Source organism: Schistocerca serialis, chromosome 10 (genome assembly GCF_023864345.2).
Source record: "Schistocerca serialis cubense isolate TAMUIC-IGC-003099 chromosome 10, iqSchSeri2.2, whole genome shotgun sequence".
NCBI lineage: Eukaryota > Metazoa > Arthropoda > Insecta > Orthoptera > Acrididae > Schistocerca > Schistocerca serialis.
The window spans coordinates 36,486,579-36,504,165 of NC_064647.1; the positions used below are offsets into that span (position 1 = coordinate 36,486,579).

General features: G+C 44.4%; 1 protein-coding gene across 5 annotated transcripts in view; it reads left to right on the forward strand.

The window, feature by feature from the left end:
- LOC126425232 (spectrin beta chain) overlaps nt 1–17,587 on the forward strand; it is a 535,456-nt gene that overhangs the window by 96,508 nt on the left and 421,361 nt on the right. For all 5 annotated transcript variants that reach the window (XM_050088190.1, XM_050088188.1, XM_050088189.1 and 2 more), the window contains exon 2: nt 9,583–9,636. The gene's annotated coding sequence lies outside the window, so the exon portion shown is untranslated. The remainder of the gene's footprint in view (nt 1–9,582; nt 9,637–17,587) is intronic.

Genomic DNA, 17,587 nt, shown 5'->3' on the forward strand with positions numbered 1-17,587 from the left:
TAGATAAGAACAGCGCTAGCCTCGTCAGCGCTCATTCTTGCTGGTATTTGCTACTCACACATTCCAGTCCTTCGTACACGCCGGGATTAACTGTCAGGGTGCCGTATAGCATCGCGAGGAAGAAGCAGTGGAATTCTGGAAATGCTTTAAATGTCCTTGTGAAACTGACGTCATTTTGGCTTTTGTCGACAACATACTTTCACATGACTCTACAAGATAGACTATTACGTCGTATAAACATCTATTGAGTTTTAAGCTTGCTATCAGATAGTGTGACTGGACTTGCATTCGGGAGGACGACGGTGCAAATACCCGAACGGCATCCAGAATAGATTTTCCGTGATTTCGCTAAATCGCTCTAGGCAAATGCCAGGATGTTTCCTTTGAAGGGGCACGGACAGTTTCCTTCACCACCCGTGAAACATTCAGAGTTTGTGCTCCATCTCTAATGACCTCGATGTTCACGGGACGTTGAACCCAAACTTTCCTTCCTTCCTTCCTACAGCATGAGCTATTCAGGCACCGCATTGCGACTGATTTTCAGCTTTGCTTCTCCCAGTGCCTGTCTAGAAGTTTCGCAGAATCTCTACTGCGTATTTTCCTGGAGAAGCGCTCGAGGAAGGAAATATACTGCGAAAAATGGATGAGTCCAGGCGTTGTCTGCAGTAGCTGGGAGCGTGTTGTTTTCGCAATTCTTAAGGAATTAGACTGTACGCCGCATTCGTTCCTAACTGCAGAAGCCGATCTTCTGTCGGCAGGTGTTTGGCACTTACGTTTTTATAACAGAGAATGTTGTTAGCCTAAATGTATCAGGCTGTCAATAATATTCGCCTATCATTTGCCTACCTAGTCACATACCATAAAACGACAAAAAGTTACTTGGTTTTTGTAATTTATCGCTGATCATATTGCGCAATGATATCAGGTCGTTTACTCTATTTACACACATCATTATATTGAGGGCTCAACTTTGATCTTTCCACGAAGTTATGATCACGTGCTTTTGGTAGCAAATATCTGGCGACTTAAGCTCACTGTATACAGTCGAGTTATTTACGAACTGCCTCACATCTCTTTCATTCGTATCTGACGTTACTTTAACTTCTGACGAATCCTGCCCAAGGAAGAAGCGGTGGGTATTGTTGGCTTGGAATCTTTATTTCACCCGCATTGTTGTTCAGGTATTCCTTAAGGAAGTGTTTCTTTTTCGTGCGGAATGACGCTGAAGGCTTCTCGTAAGTTAAAAAAACAAACTAAAAGATTCCGTGTGAAGGTACCTCTCCGACGATAGACCTAGTGTTTAAATGTTCTATCGATCAAAAGTCGAAACCCAAAATCTTACCACTCTACATTTGAACACTGAGTCAGTTGTCCATCTCACGCGTAATGCATTGAATGACTTTCCCTTTGTGTAATATTCGCTCCTAGCGTCGATACATAGGGGACGGGATTTGGGGGGGGGGGAGACGGGATACATTTCCCACTCCACCTTTGTTCCAGAGAAACGTTTGGCCGCGCACTTCCCTTCATCAGAGTACGTCATACAGTTTCTTTTACCGATACTCTTCCAGTGTTCTCGTCATTTCTGGAGACAGTGTCACAGCTCTTGACCCGATTCTGTGAATGTTTCTCTCCGGTCTCTTCTGTTAGTTCGTTGAGCATGCTGTTAAGTCCCCAGAAACAACGTTCAATATCCATCAGAAGTCATTTTCGGATCGTAGAAGTCGCTCATTGTTCGCACCGTCTTTAAAATATCGTGCCTTGCAAGGATGGGAATGTAACGCGCTGGAGAAAGCACCTGCCTCGCCTTTGCGAGGGCAGTGTGTTGAGGGGAAAGGTAGTATGCAGTGTAGCTCTCATCACTGCCTTCGCATTGGCAGTTGCTTTCAACGTGGCTGCCAGACTACACGAGTTCTCCTTTAAGCGAGGCTACGGTAGCCATTAGCGCGCAGTCGCACCATCGCTTTCAAATTACGGCGACCATCCATTAAGGGAGAATCAGTGGCAGAGCTGCTGGCGCCTCGCGGATGACAGATGGTAAGCGTTTGAAGGACACGTCTGCCCTCGTTGACATCCTGTGTATGAAGAAGACGGGATTACGTAGTCGGCGGCATCGCATTAAATCTCACTTACCAAATTTCGAGTAGAAAAGTGCTGATTTTCTTCCTGTTTCCAGATCACGAAGAAAATTGCCTCAGATGGAAACCGGGTAGTGGAAACTGGAATCTTCTTTCAAGGGCCCCCATATGCCACAAAACAATGTCAAACTTTACTTAGTTTGTAAAAATTTCTGATTTTATACGGCGCTACTCGTTAGTAAAACGTAGAACGTGTTTGACAGAAATTTCGATTGATAGCATGTTTGAGATGGTGGAAGTTGCTTGTATTGGTGTTTCGCCGAACTTGTTTCGCGAAATTTATTGCAATTCATCTCAGTGTATCGTTTTTCCAAAACTGTGAAAAAACTACAGGATGACATTTATTGAACTTTAGGAAATAGTATCTTCATAACTTCTGAACGATTTGCGTTGTGGCGTTCAAAATGCACGGTTGGTCATGGGGCAAGATGGGAATTAGTTGGCGTATGCATGGTTTGGCTTAGCGACGAAGCTCACTTTCATTTGGATGGGTTCATCAATAAGCGAAACTGGCGCATTTGGAGGACTGAGAATCCGCATTTCGCGATCGAGAAGTCTCTTCACCTTCCACGGATGATTGTGGTGTGCAGTGTCCAATCACGGAATAATCGGTGCGATATTCCTTGATGGGACGGTGACTACCGAACAGTACGTGAAGGTTTTGGAAGATGATTTCATCCCCATTTCCAAAGTGACCCTGCTTTCGACAAGATGTGGTTCATGCAAGACGGAACTCAACCGCACCGAAGCAGGAGTGTGTTTGGTCCTGGAGGAGCACTTTGGGGACCGCATTCTGGCTGTGGGGTACCCAGAGGCCACTGACATGGTCCTGGATTGGCCTCCCATATTCTCCGGATCTGAATCATGTGACTCCTTTTTGGGGGGCTATATTAAAGACAATGCTGAGCTGAAAACAGCCATGCAGGTGGTCATCGACAGCATCGATGTTCCGACGCTCATCCCAAGGGTGGCAGGCATATCGAACATGTCATAACCTAAATCCGAATATCCATAGTGACGTTTACATGTTGAATAAAGTGTGTGCACGCTGTGATTCGTAACTCATTTAATTTTTTCATATAGTTCAATAATTGTCACCCTGTACGATCAAGGATAAAAAATAGCACCAAAATGGTCGAGGTGCTGCGTCTTTCCCAGTCCTATATGACGCAGGAAAAGGGTAGGAAGAAGCTCAGTGTTGTACGCGCAACATACAAGCGAGAATGCCATAAAATAAAGAAAAAGCTCTCCTTTCACGGACGTTGTGTATGTTCGTGGTATTTTAATAAATCATTAGAGGACCAAGTAGAACCCGCCAGGGTAGCAGAGCGCGCTAACGCGCTGCTTCCTGGACTCACGTAGGCGCGCCGGCCCCGGATGGAATCCGCCCGGCGGATTGACGACGAGGGCCGATGTGCCGGCCAGCCGGGATGTGGTTTTAGGCGGTTTTCCACATCCCGCTAGGTGAATACCAGGCTGGTACCCATGTTCTGCCTTAGTTACACGGCTCGCAGACATCTGAACACTTCCGCACTATTCCATGGATTACACTCGACGCAGTTGAGGTACAGTAAATCCGCCCTGAGGGGTACGGGGTGGCGGCAGAAAGGGCATCCGGCCACCCCTTAACCATTAACATGCCAAGTCCGATTAACAATTACTGACCCTGCATAACTGCAGGACAAGGCTCAAGCGATAGAATAGAATTAGAGGACCAAGTGGGAGAGTAAATTTTCTCATACTTGTGTCTTCTTTTCCATTGTAAGAGCTAAGCAGCTGTAATAGTTTTGTTAGCCGATTTTCATCTGTATAGCCCCCCCCAATCTCTCTCTCTCTCTCTCTCTCTCTCTCTCTCTCTCTCTCTCTCTCTCTCTCTCAATTTCAACCATTCCCTGGACCAGCGTTTTATTTTCTTTCTCTTCTCTACAGACATCACTAAAGTCAGTCCAAGAGATACTTCCTCTGCATTGGTACCCATCTCCACACGTTTCAAAACACTCCACAGCATGACCAGTGTCTATTTCAACAGGCACGTTAAATTGACAAACTTTGTTGGTCTCAGTACAGGCTTGTTTGACAGATGCATAGATAGAAAAGAACCAATTTTGGAAAAGTTTGATGCTGTACGGGCTACTTGAGAGACATTGCAAGAAATGGTAACACATGTATTTAAGGCAAATTCTGAAAAGTAAAGATGAACAGTCATACCACAGTGAGGCCAACGACTTTGCGTAGGCTCTTGTAACCAAGGCGACCTTACGCCCCTCTGTGTCCTCGTAGTCTTTCTTTACAAGTACTACAGGATTTTAAGCCCAACTCCCGGTGATAAATTTTCTACGCCAGTTCTTAAAACACTAGGCTTATTTTGAAAGTATTATTTCCGAGCGTTGTTTAATGCAAGACAGTTTTAAATTATGCTGAATGCATAGCGTTAAAGCCTGGCGGTTGTTGTATAGTTCCAGGTTCGTATCTCGCATTAGCAACGTTGCTGGTGCTCTGAAAGTACACTGAAATTTGATACGAACCATACGAAATGCGGTATTGTTAAGTAAACATACGCTATACACATCAATGATGTAGTGACGTTTCGGATTATTGCACCAAATTTTAATTTACCTTTAATAGCATTTTCTTGCGATTAGTGCTTCAAAATAGAAATTTTATTTTATTAAAAAATGAGTATTTGGAAACAAATATGGTACTTAAATAAAAGTAATGAGATAATAACCAGCAAGTTTGCGATTGGAAGACCTTTGATTTGTGCAGTCAGCCACCGAGAAATTTGTTACTTTTAATAAGTTATTTAACACTGCTCGGAAATATGATTTTCAGAGGCGGTAGTTCGAGCTTTTAAAATAGTGTCGTACTTCTTTAGGAAATTGGTGTCAGAGCACTGATCCTCTGTGTATGAAGAAAATAGCATACCGTAAGGGTCTCCGGTAAGACATACAAAAGTATTCAACAAACTCTAGTTTCACAAAATTGTTTGACCCCCTCTCCCACGCTGAATGCTGTTTACGACACGCGTCTGCCCACTGAGCCACGCATAGACAGAAGACTGGACACATTGTGGTATGATATGTGGGAGTTGCGAGCTGCATTTCAAATCTGCATCCTGTTACGTATTTGCAGAGGTAACGGTAGTTTCTCGCGGACCTTGGAGCTCTTCCTGCCGGACGAGTAAGCACGCATGGGGAGTTACAGTTGACGTGGTACGGTAACAGGAGCGGCGCTGGTGGCCCGTCAGCAGTGAGGAAGCAGAGTACTGACGACCGGCAGTCAAAACACACCGAGCGCAGCCGGAAAAAATAACCAGAGCTCCTGTTACACTGGAGGCTGAGTCTCTCAGACAGTGTTGTCAGAGCTCCTCCCGCAGCAAGCATCTACGGCGTACGCAGGGGCATTCCAAGTTGTTTTGTAAGAAACTACTTCCTACAGGGAAAAGCGGCTGTTCACTTTGGACTCCTACTGACTCACGTACATTACGTGCGGTCGTATTAACAATAGTAGGTTTTAATAAAGCAGCCAAGAAGGAAGCAGAGCAGCAGCAGACGTGGCTCATGGCGCGCATAAGCTCTCTCCCCACCTACCCGTTGGCAACGTCGCCGACGAAAAACTACGGAAAAGACCGCGCTCTAGAGCAGTCTGGAACGCATGTAACGGGTGGGACGATTATTCTTGTACTAATTATGTAACAACACTTATCTTAAGTTTTCCGTTTTAAGTACGTAAAAGTATTTTCCTAGATATGGTGTTACTGGGCGTGGGTATGTGGTACGCCAGTTGCTTTGTCCCGAGTTTTGAATCTCCGCTATCAGACGGTGGTGGTGGTGGTGGTTGCTGCTGTAGCTACACTGTCATAAAAATGGAATATCCTCAAGGACTGTTCAGAGGCACCAGGGTATGATATATGCATACTGAGGCGCTTAAGTGTTAGTGATTCATTTGTCACGGTCATCGGCGATCAGAGGGGTCTCAGGGGGTTTGTGTGTGCACCCTGTGTGTTGACTGTTCGCAGGTCGACCGAGCGCGGTGGCGCAGTGGTTAGCACACTGGACTCGTATTCGGGAGGACGACGGTTCAATCCCGCGTCCGGCCATCCTGATTTAGGTTTTCCGTGATTTCCCTAAATCGCTCCAGGCAAATGCCGGGATGGTTCCATTGAAAGGGCACGGCTTACTTCCTTCCCTAACCCGATGAGACCGATGACCTCGCTGTCTGGTCTCTTTCCCCAAACAAGCCAAGCCAATGTTCGCAGGTCATGGTCTATTGGCTAGCGTTGCTGCCTCCGGGAATCAGCGTAGTAGTTTCGAGTGAGTGGATTACGTCTGGCAAAGTTAAACGATAGTGAATTTAGTGTTTACGCAGCAGAAAATAAAAGTGTAACGTTAATTTACACTCTCTCTCTCTCTCTCTCTCTCTCTCTCTCTCTCTCTCTCTCATGGTCAAATCGAAAAGCAGTAATTTAACAAGAATTAGGATGAAAATAGTTTAGATTCCCCAGTCCAATGTAACTTGTCGCGAGATTTCTCTGTCACTAGCTGATCTGACGAGAGTTAAAAATCCTCTTCCGGAGACTCTGAATTGAGGTACCCTCTCCTGCCGTGTTGGGATTTTTGGCTGGAAACTTTTACAGCAGGCAGCCCTGCTCACACAAAGTGAGAGTAACAGATGTTTAAAGATCTTCTGTTCGTTCTAAACACAAAATGCTATCAGCTAATATTTTATAACCAAACTATTTGCATTCCTGGCATTGCTTCCAGCATGAATAGCAGCAAGTAATAGCTTGATGAAGCACGATAATAAAAAGTTTAAACAATTCGGTAAACACAGAAATTCGGTAAACACAGAAATTCGGTAAACACAGAAATTCGGTAAACACAGAAATTCGGTAAACACAGAAATTCGGTAAACAAAAAGTTCATTACTTGTGCGTGCTGCAGATAAAAACTGATAGATCATTAATAGTCACGATTTTAAACATAAACCTAATTTCATGTATGTGGAAATCGGAGGGGGCATTGAAGAGGAGGTACGTTGTTATGGATGTAGCTGATTAGGCGCAGGGGTATGAGAAGCATAATAAACCCGCCAGGTCAAGAAAAAAGCAGCTGGGTGTTTGGCTAAAAAAGATTTACAGTGTTAAGAGATGTTGATTTATTTATGATTGAAAAATTAATACACACTTAGCAGCATTCTGCGTATGTGAATATATTTGCATTACCAGAAAAAAAATTAACTCTCTCAAGGATAAGCTCATTTTATTGGCAATTTATGTGGCAGGTAGCAATACATAACAATTTCAAATCAAACACACATGTCACAAAGATTGCGCAAACATCTGCATAAATGCACAATGTAACCTCCTTTGGCGGCAACGCAAGCGCGTATTCTCGCATGCAAAAACAGATAAATGAACGTGCCAGATGGAGTCCTGCGATAATTGTCCCAAACTTCTCGCGGCTGTTGTTCCAATTCCACAATCGATTTTTCAGGCTCTGGGCAACGAGTGAGGTGTGGTGACCTTGCTGGCAAGGGCTGTTCTTTCACACCACGAAGCGTATGTTGCATGGCAGCAGTTGTATATGGTCGTTCACTGTCGTGCTGAAAAAGCAGGCCACCTTCCCGTTGAAGAAATGGCAGTAGCACGAGGATAACAGCCTGTGCAATGTAGCCGGCAGTGGTTACTTTACCCTGCAGAAACACCAAATATGACCGCGAGTTATTGTTAACTATCACTCCCCACTCCCCCTGGACCATGAAGCCTGTGATGGGACCCTTGTACAGTGGGCGGATGCATTCTGTAATAGGAAGCTCACGCCATACACGCGAACGTCCTTCACTCGCAGACTTACAGAATCTACTCTCATCTCTGAAGATAACAGATCGCCTTTCCACTCTCCAGTCGACCCTTTAACAACAACAACAACAACAACAGAGTAGTCATGATGGTGATGTCTTGGTGTCAGTAATAGCTTTGCCGGAGGCACACGTGATTTTAGTCATGTTGCCAGCAGATGGCTCCCATTGGCCCCTGGTGACATAGGTCCGACAAGTCTCCGGATTTCGTCCCTCGACGATATTCGGTCGGTCACCGCAGCTCTCATAATGCTTAGACTATGACGTATGTCTGCACTAGGCGGGAGTCCACAACCCGGTCACCACGCGTGGCAATGTTCCATAGACCACTGTTGAAAGCAGTGACACACAACCGATACATTGTTCTCAACATGTTCGGCAATCCGTCAATACGTCCATCTAGTTTCCTGCAGTCCCACAGTGCGACACCCTTCCAAATGGCTGAAGCTGTTCCACAGGAGTACGTACCCGCTGGTGGAGCATGGTTGTACCCTGGAATGAATGTTGCAACTCCGTTCACCTCTAAACTTGGTACAGCAATTGCCTGCAGAGTCAAAACAGATGATTGGGGGACGCTCAACTACTCGGTTATCAGCGCTCGTACGAGTTCCCCATCTTTACATAGTCCAATCTCGCCACTTGTACGAATGATGAAATGAGGACAACAAAAAAAAACCCGAGGCCAACACAAACACCCAGTCCCCGGGCAGAGAAAATTCCCTACTCGGCTGGGAATTAGAGTAGTAGTTTTAAATGAGTTGATTACGTCTGGCAAAGTTAGACGATAGTAAATTTAGTGTTTACGCAGCAGAAGATACAGTGTCGTTCTTCACGAATTTACAAAAATCAATGCCAGTTTACAAAATACTTTATAGCTTGCGACATGAAGCTGTTGAATAACATGAGTTTACAGTTGAACTCTAGTTGCCTTCGGGCACATATTTCCATTTATTACAACAGAGTAATCGCATACGACATCTGCTTACATTTCTAACCTGAAATTTCCTGTACTGACCTCTAGTTTAAATAGAGCAAATAATAAAGCTGCTCGTGTCCACCATTTTGAACCACACAAATAACTTTCACCTAGTGCAGGCGTGCGCTACTTCACCCCGATTACATCTAAATACTCTGTACTTACTTAACTAATAATCGTTTGTTTTACTTCCACAACATTACCATTTCCGAATATTGCCGCTTGTGTAGTCACAAATGTCGTCTTCGTCACAGCTGTGACGAAACGCACTCAAAACAAACTATAAGCCGAAAAATAACATATATACTAACGTTACAGCATAAACAATGTTGTAGGTCGATGAGTCAGTTCGAGGCCACTTTGTGATGTTCCCAAAATGGAACGTTACAACTGCCAAAATAACCTTTGTGAAAGGTGTGACACCATTCTGCCGAAACAAAGAAATGTTTGTTTCGCGCTGAAAGAGCCAGGCCGGTCGAAATTACCGCAGCTACGGAAAGCTCCGCTCAGCGCCGGTAAAGAGTCTCAGAATTTCGCACGCTGGTGCTAACGTGTCTTCGCAGTGTCGTGGAGTACTACATAGTGTCTTTGTCTCCCGTGTGTTCGCAGACACAGCCGCACACAGCTGTGGGGTTCCGGAGCTGATTCCTTCGTGACAGAACGGTGAGTACAACATCCGCCTACTTAGCCCCATTGTGCAGCTGCAAATTCGTTTTAACGTTCCCAGAGGGGAAAAACCTGCCCCTAGCATTTTCGCATTGTCTTAAGCTTAAAAACACAACTCGTAGGGGCTTCCTTATCATTTAAAATATTTTTGTAATTCGGTGGTTTATTGCCTTTCTGTCTATCCCACACCGTATCGTATTAGCTTCTTCCCCTCTGTTTCTTTCTTTTCTATACCACTTTCTTTTCCGCTATATCTTAGTAACAGTTAAGTAGTGTAACGTGGTGTTGGGTATCAGGTTTGTATTACTATTAAATAATGGAATATTTTTTATGTACGGTTGGTTTTTAGACGATGATGATGAAGTAGGAGAACAGTGAAATACGATCTGAAACAGCATCTATATAATTTATGAATAAATTTCACGTCAGAAGATGGACTACATGGAAGAGCCCAGGTGAGATGCAACAATCGACTTGTAGCCTAATCATCGTATTTACAAAATTTCCCAACTAGACGATTTCAAGTTTATTCTATAGGAGAAATAGTTGAACCGAAGGCGCTGAAGAGGGGGGGGGGGGAGAGAGAGAGAGAGAGAGAGAGAGAGAGAGAGAGAGAGAGAGAGAGAGTTGCAAAAGCATGGAGACCATACAAACCTTTGTGGAACAGGTGGAAAAACAATCTGTATACCAACATGGAAAATTGCATGTTGCGTTTCGGACGTTGTGGTGTCTGTCATCAACTGCAAATCGTCTTAATAAATAATTTATTTTCGGTCGTGAGTTAGATGAAATATACGTTCCGAACAACCAAGGAAGGATATCTCTGACCTATTAACACCAGTAGACGCAGATTTATCCCTTGTCATCGCACATCGCGGCACTCAAGGCGCATATCTGCTTACAAGTTTTGTGATCAAAAGTATCCAGACACCCACAAAAACATATGTATTTCGCATTACGTGCATTGTGCTGCAGCCTACTGCCAGATAAGCAACATCAGCGCCCTCAGTAGTAATTAGACATCTTGAGAGAGCAGAATGGGGCGCTCCGCGGAACTCCCGGACTTCAAACGTGGACGGTGATAGGGTGTTACTTCTGTCATACGTCTGTACGTGAGATTTCCACACCCCTAAACATTCCTATGTCCACTGTTTCCGATGTGGTAGTGAAGTGGGAACGTGAAGGGACACGTACACCACAAAAACGTAAAGCCCTACCTCGTCTGTTGACTAACAGAGACCGCCGACAGTTGAAGAGGGTCGTAATGTGTAATAGGCACACATCTATCCAGACCATCACACAAGAATTTCAAACCGCGTCAAGATCCACTACAAGTACTATGACAGTTAGGCGTGAGGTGAGAAAACGAGATTTCTTGCTCGAGCGGCTGCCCATAAGCCACACATCACGCCGGTAAATGCCAAACGACGCCTCACATGTAAGGAGCGTAAACATTGGACGCTTGAACAGTGGAAAAACGTTGTGTGGAGTGACGAATCACGGTACACAATGTGGCTATCCGGTGGCAGGGTGTGGGTATGGCGAATGCCCGGTGAACGTCATCTGCCAACGTGTGTAGTGCCGACAGTAAAATTCGGAGACGGTGGTGTTATGGTGTGGCTGTGTTTTTCATGGAGCAGGCTTGCACTCCTTGTTGTTTGGCGTGGCACTATCACAGCACAGGCCTACGTTGATGTTTCAAGCACCTTCTTGCTTCCCGCTGTCGAAGAGCAATTCGGGGATGGCGACTGCATCTTTCAACGCGATCGAGCACCTCTCCATAATCCACGGCCTGTGGCGGAGTGGTTACACGACAATAACGCCTGTAATGGACTGCCCTGCACAGAGTCCTGACTTGAATCCTATAAACCACCTTTGGGATTTTTGGGCCATCACCGTATTAAATTCCAGCATTACCGATGGAGGGCACCACGAACTTGTAAGTCATTTTCAGCCAGGTGTCCGGATACGTTTAATCACATAGTGTAGATCTGCGAAGTGCTGTAAAAATTAACTTTATGACGGACGCACAGGGCCTGAAATGCATCGCGTAATTCGATGGAACACGTAAAATTGAGACTGGAGGCGTTGTTATTCCTACACCTGTGTGTTGAATGAAGTCAAAGTTCACAAATGCAAAATTTGGATAAAATTTAGTGACATCCCCAACGAAAACAAGTATAAAAAGAAAAGAAAAAAATAGTTTTTGGAAAATCATTGGACAAAATGTGAAATTGGAATTTAGATGAGACTGCTATATTAGTATCAAGCTACAGAAAAATCACAGGTGCCACCAGGAAAGGGGGATTACAGTTTTAGGGCTAAGTATACAGAATGGACACCAGGAGGCTTTGAAAGAAAAACCTAACCTTAGTTTGGAAAACCACAAGTAGCAAACAGAAGTGAACGAACACCTCAAAGAAATTAGCGTTGAAGAAGAAATCGGACAAGACAGAATGAAATTTAGAACTCTAGTTCTCAAAAAGAAAAAAAAAGCTGGGTAGTCAATCTAACAATTTTCGGAATGAACAGAAGAACGTAAAAAAATTACAATTAAGGAATGAAGCAACGCTGGGAGGAAAAGAACAAATGCTGAATATCTAATTTAATTGCACTCCATATTTGAACTCAAAACATTGTAGACTTAATATGTCGTACCCGGTAATGGAATCAGGATGTCATTGCGAGCACGCGTATTACCATCAATAGTTGGTGTGCTGCACACGTCACCAGTACTGACACATCCAACATTGCTTGGGAGGTCCAGTTGGTTAAGGCAACTGCTCACGGTAAGCACGAAATCTGAGTTCGAATAAATGTCAGCCACAAATTTCCATTTCATGAGCCACATTCATGCCATTGCACGCTCAGCGTTTCTGAAAGAATTGCACTAATGTCATTACATTTATTTCATATCCACTGGTTGCATTTAATTAAATTTTAGTGAATTTATACAGGGTTTCTCCCTGTCCCGTTTAATACATATCGATAAAACAAATATCGCACTACACTAATCTGGGAACGTTCTATCGAATTGAACACGTAAAATTCCCCTTTAAAAATCATTTTGTTTGTAAGGAGAAACGAAACGACGTTTCCGTGAACACTGGGCGTCATAAGACTTGATAAGCGTAGGTCGGTCGGTCGGTGTCCAAACAGCGACGTCGTTGGTCCCATCGGATTAGGGAAGGATGAGGAAGTAAGTAGGCCGTGCCCTTTCGGAGGAACCATCCCGGCATTTACCTGAGGCTATTTAGGAAAATCACGGAAAACCGTAACCAGGATGGCCGGACACGCGGGTTCACACCGTCGTCCTCCCGAATGCGATCCAATATAATAACCGCTACGCCACCTCACTCGGTATTTGCCTCGTGTGACTGGTTACACAATACAAAACGAAATTGCAAGTATCTGCTGAAACACAAGAGAAAATGCGCTAGGAGATAGACCCAGTAAAAGTTGCTGTAAAGCTTGAGACATGCTTATTGCCTGCCGTGACGTGTCTATGACAATTACAACGTAACATGCCACGTCGCCTTGCCGCATCCTGCCTGCACAGCCCTCTTCAGCGAAGATCAGTTGCGAGGTTTGTTCCACGTGGTGCAGATATAACGCCCCTCATTCCCCTCGTAACTGCCTGAGCGGAAGTGGTGGGAGGGGATGTTGTTTTGATGCGGTGCTTCATTGCAGTATTCACAAACAAAAGTTTTTCAATTGCGGACTTTAATGCTGCTTCTCTCGCAGCAGAGTAACACTTTGTGGGCGTTTCGCGAGTAATTTAATCTCACGTTCAAAGTCTGCAATAAATTAAATTCCTGGACCTAGAGCACTTTAATGGAAGTCTCTTCAAAGGGTTTTTGCCGTGGCGTGTTCTTTCCCCACCTGATGTCCGCTAATATTAACAGGGAGCTCATTTCTCTAAGAGTCTGAGATAAACTGTTACTGAAATACCTCGATGATCCAGAGAGAAACGGGGAAAAGTTACAACAAAGTAAGTCTGCGTATTTGTTGATGCGAACAACCTGTGTTGTTAGTCATACAGTTGAAATGGCAGCATATAGTTTCCAAATAACCAATTCGATGAATTTTTTTCTTCCGGCGATATTTTCTGAGTATTTTTGGTACAAGGAACCCGTGGTATCCGGTAGCTCTTTAGAGAGGAATTTCGTTTTATTTCTCATCCCTGTTTACTTTTCCATTTGTATTGCATAGAAAGCAGTTGATTTATCCACTACACCAGGTTGGGACGAAGTAACAGTGGATATGATACGAGCAGCAGGATAAGTAGGAACACAGTGGCTATACAGAGTGCTGAGGGTGGTGTGGAAGGAGAACAGAATTCCTGAGGATTGGAAGAAAGGAATTATAGTCCCGATCTTCAAGAAAGGGGATAAAAGGAGATGTGAGAACTACAGAGGAATCACCTTGCTATGCCACTGTGGAAAAATCTATGAAAAGATCCTGGAGAAGAGAATAAGAAGCAGTATAGAAAGTAGACTGCAAGAGGAGCAGTATGGTTTCAGACCGGGAAGATCAACAACGGACCTCATATTTGCGGTAAGGCAACTGCAGGAAAGGCACTAAGAGTACGGGAAGGACTTAATCATGGCCTTTTTAGATATTGAGAAGGCGTATGACAGTATCTATAGGGACAAGCTCTGGGATGTGCTGAAAGCAAAAGGGATAGATGAAGAGATAACACGAAAAGTCAGAAAAATGTATGAGGGAAGTGAGAGTTGTGTGAAAGTGGGGAGGGAACCTACTGCATGGTTCAAGCTGGAAAATGGGCTGCGACAGGGAAGTGCACTTTCGCCTTTATTGTTTATTATTGTAATGGATGAAATCCTACAGCAAGTATCAGATGCAATTGGAGATCATAAAATGAAAGCAGTGCATTTTGCCGATGACCTGATGTTATGGGGAAATTGCGAGGAGGAGTTGCAAGAGCAGTTAGATGTATGGGAGGCAACGGCAGCACAATATGGAATGCATTTCTCTGCAAAGAAAAGTGAAATAATTGTCACAACAAGGAAGAAGAATAGGCCAAATGTGGATATAACTTGTGGAGGGGGGAAAAACTACAAGTGGTAGAGAACTTCAAGTACCTGGGAAGCATGATTGAAAGTAAGGGGGGAAACGCAATGGAAATAAATGAAAGGTGCAGAAAAGCGGGGCAGTTCTTCAAATGCATTAGGGGGCTTATTTGGAGCAAGGAGGTGCCACAGAAATCCAAGGGAATTATATACCGAACCTACTTTGTCCCCATATTGGCATACGGAAGTGAGACATGGGTAATGCACAAAAGCGACAAAAGTAGAATACAAGCTAGTGAAATGAAGTTCCAGAGGAGCAGGTTGAGTGTAACAAGACGAGACAGATTGCGAAATGTGTATGTGAGGGAAAGACTAAAGGAGGAACCAGTACAGGACAGGATAGAAAAATCAAGACTGCAGTGGTATGGACACATGAAGAGAATGGATGAGGGAAGAATTCCAAAGAGGATGTTTGATCTGCAACTGGAGGGGAAGAGGCCCAGGGGAAGACCAAGAGATAGATGGGTGAAGGGAGTGAAAGAATGTGTGACGAGAAGAGGAGAGAACTGGACGAAGGTGGAAGACGGGGAATGGTGGAAAGACAGAACACGATGGAGAGGCTTGTGTTCCCGACAGACCCAGCCAGTGGCTGGAAACTGTCCAAGATGATGATGATTGCATAGAAAATACCTGCACGTCTCGGGTTTGCCTTCGTGGCAGTGTTAGTTGACCTGTAGCAACGTGGATAGGTTTACTGGTGAGGAGTTGGCCGATATGCACCTCGTGGGTGGGTCTACTGAATGCAGTGGATGAGCGGCTAGAAGCCGCTGTGCCGAACCAAAAAATGTTCAAATGTGTATGAAATCTCATGGGACTTAACTGCTAAGGTCATCAGTCCCTAAGCTTACACACTACTTAACCTAAGGTATCCTAAGGACAAACTCACACACCCATGCTCGAGGGAGGACTCTTAACTTCCGCCGGGACCAACCGTACAGTCCATGACTGCAGCGCCCTAGACAGCTCTGCTTATCCCGCGCGGCTGTGCCGATCCGTGCCGCAACAACACAGTATTTCTGCACCTGTACCTTAGCACCTACAAAAAAAAAACGATCATTTCATGCTACGGTTTGGCCTTTTCGCTGCTCTGAGAGCATTCTCAGAGCAGCAAAGACAGATAGCGTAACAAATCAGACAAATAATACGCAATGCTTTGTAACAAGCCACCACGGGCCCCGTACACTAGAGTAGTTAGTTAACATACTTGAACAGTCTCCACTGTTTCGACTATGTAGTTCGGATTCGCCTTGGTTATTCCAATATTTGTCTTCTATCGGATTCGCCTTGTTTATTCCAATATTTGTCTTCTATCATTTTTGCCCTCTGCGAACGTGGAGGTTCTTCTCTGATGTCTTAACTCGTGTCTTACCATTCCGCGTTTTCCTTTCCTTTCCTTTCCTTGCTGATGCAGTTGAGAAACTACTAATCTATTTTTTTGAGACCACGTAACACCGTATCCCAAACGCTTCAATTCTTTTCTTCTCCAGTTAAATATAGACAACCGTAAGGCAACGGCTGACCAGTGGCTCGTGAAGGCAGTGTGTGACTGTACAATACGCGTTCGGCAAATCGTATACATAGACCTGAACTGGGGGTACGGCTAAGTTTGACACTGAAGAGAGCCTGATTCTCCCAGCGGTACGTCAACAAAAATCCTGAAAGGGATCCAGTGCAATTTTATACTAGTGCTCGCGAAGAAACTTAAGATTGATTGGTTAGATAACAGTGCTTGGTGTACCGTTCAAATACGCTGCGGTCAGGGAAACGTATTATTCTGCCCTATAATGTTTGTCACAGGTCTTGGCACCTGCCTTTCCTTCCAGTGGCAATGGCCTTAGAAACTCGTATGCCAGTCACATCAATTCTGTTCATTAAATACCGGTTGCTTATGATTAAAGTGCAGTTACTCACGGAGGGCCGGAAGTGTGGGCTGTAATTATCGTATGGCAGCGAAACTTGGTAGACATGCTAATGCGGTAATGCATTTACGCTGAAAAAAAAAAAAAGTTCCTATTTTGGCCACAAAATGTAAATCTGCCGCAGTTGCTGATGATGCTTTACGCATGCAGTATCTCGTCGACATCTCCTGTGCTCACATTGAACAAATAGTGCAATCGGCGGTTAATAATAAAACCGTCATTACGCGTTTCTAACTTCTGCCCAGGTCCGTTTTCTAGACCACAGCACACAGAAATTAAACCTTGTGGCTAAAATTGGAACTAATTTTTTACAGCGTGAACTTGTTCCGCATTAAGCCTTAGCGTATCTGCCAAGTTTCACTGCTATACGATAGTTACAGGCCACACTGGACCTCTGTCGGTAACTGTACTTTAATTATAACCACACGGTATCATTCCTATAGGCTCCAGCTTTACCTTAGTGCCATATATCTGACGAGACGTATTATCTACCACATAAACGACAACCTACCTTCAGTACTTGGAAGTTAAATTAAGTACGGTATAGTCCCAACTTCAGTAGGACTGCTGAGAATACAGTTGGTTATGTGGGAGCTATTTGCGGGATTCTTTCAATTCGGACTATCCCACTAACCTGTAGAAGTCACGCGTTGCGTATACAGGGTGGTCGGAAATTCCCGTTACAGACTTCTAGGGCTTGTAGAGGGGAGTAAGTACATCTTATTTTGAATAGGAACTCGTGTTCGGAAAAATCATCCGACGAGACTACAGAGCGTCAAAGTTATAGGCGCGGGTGTCGGTTAATGTACGTATACACGGGGTGATTTCGTGATGATGTTACAGACTTTCTAGGATGATGAACGATAAATGTATTCATTTGAAGAAAGGCTCCCTGTACCGTAAACGAATGAGTCGAAAGTTATAAACCGTTCTGAT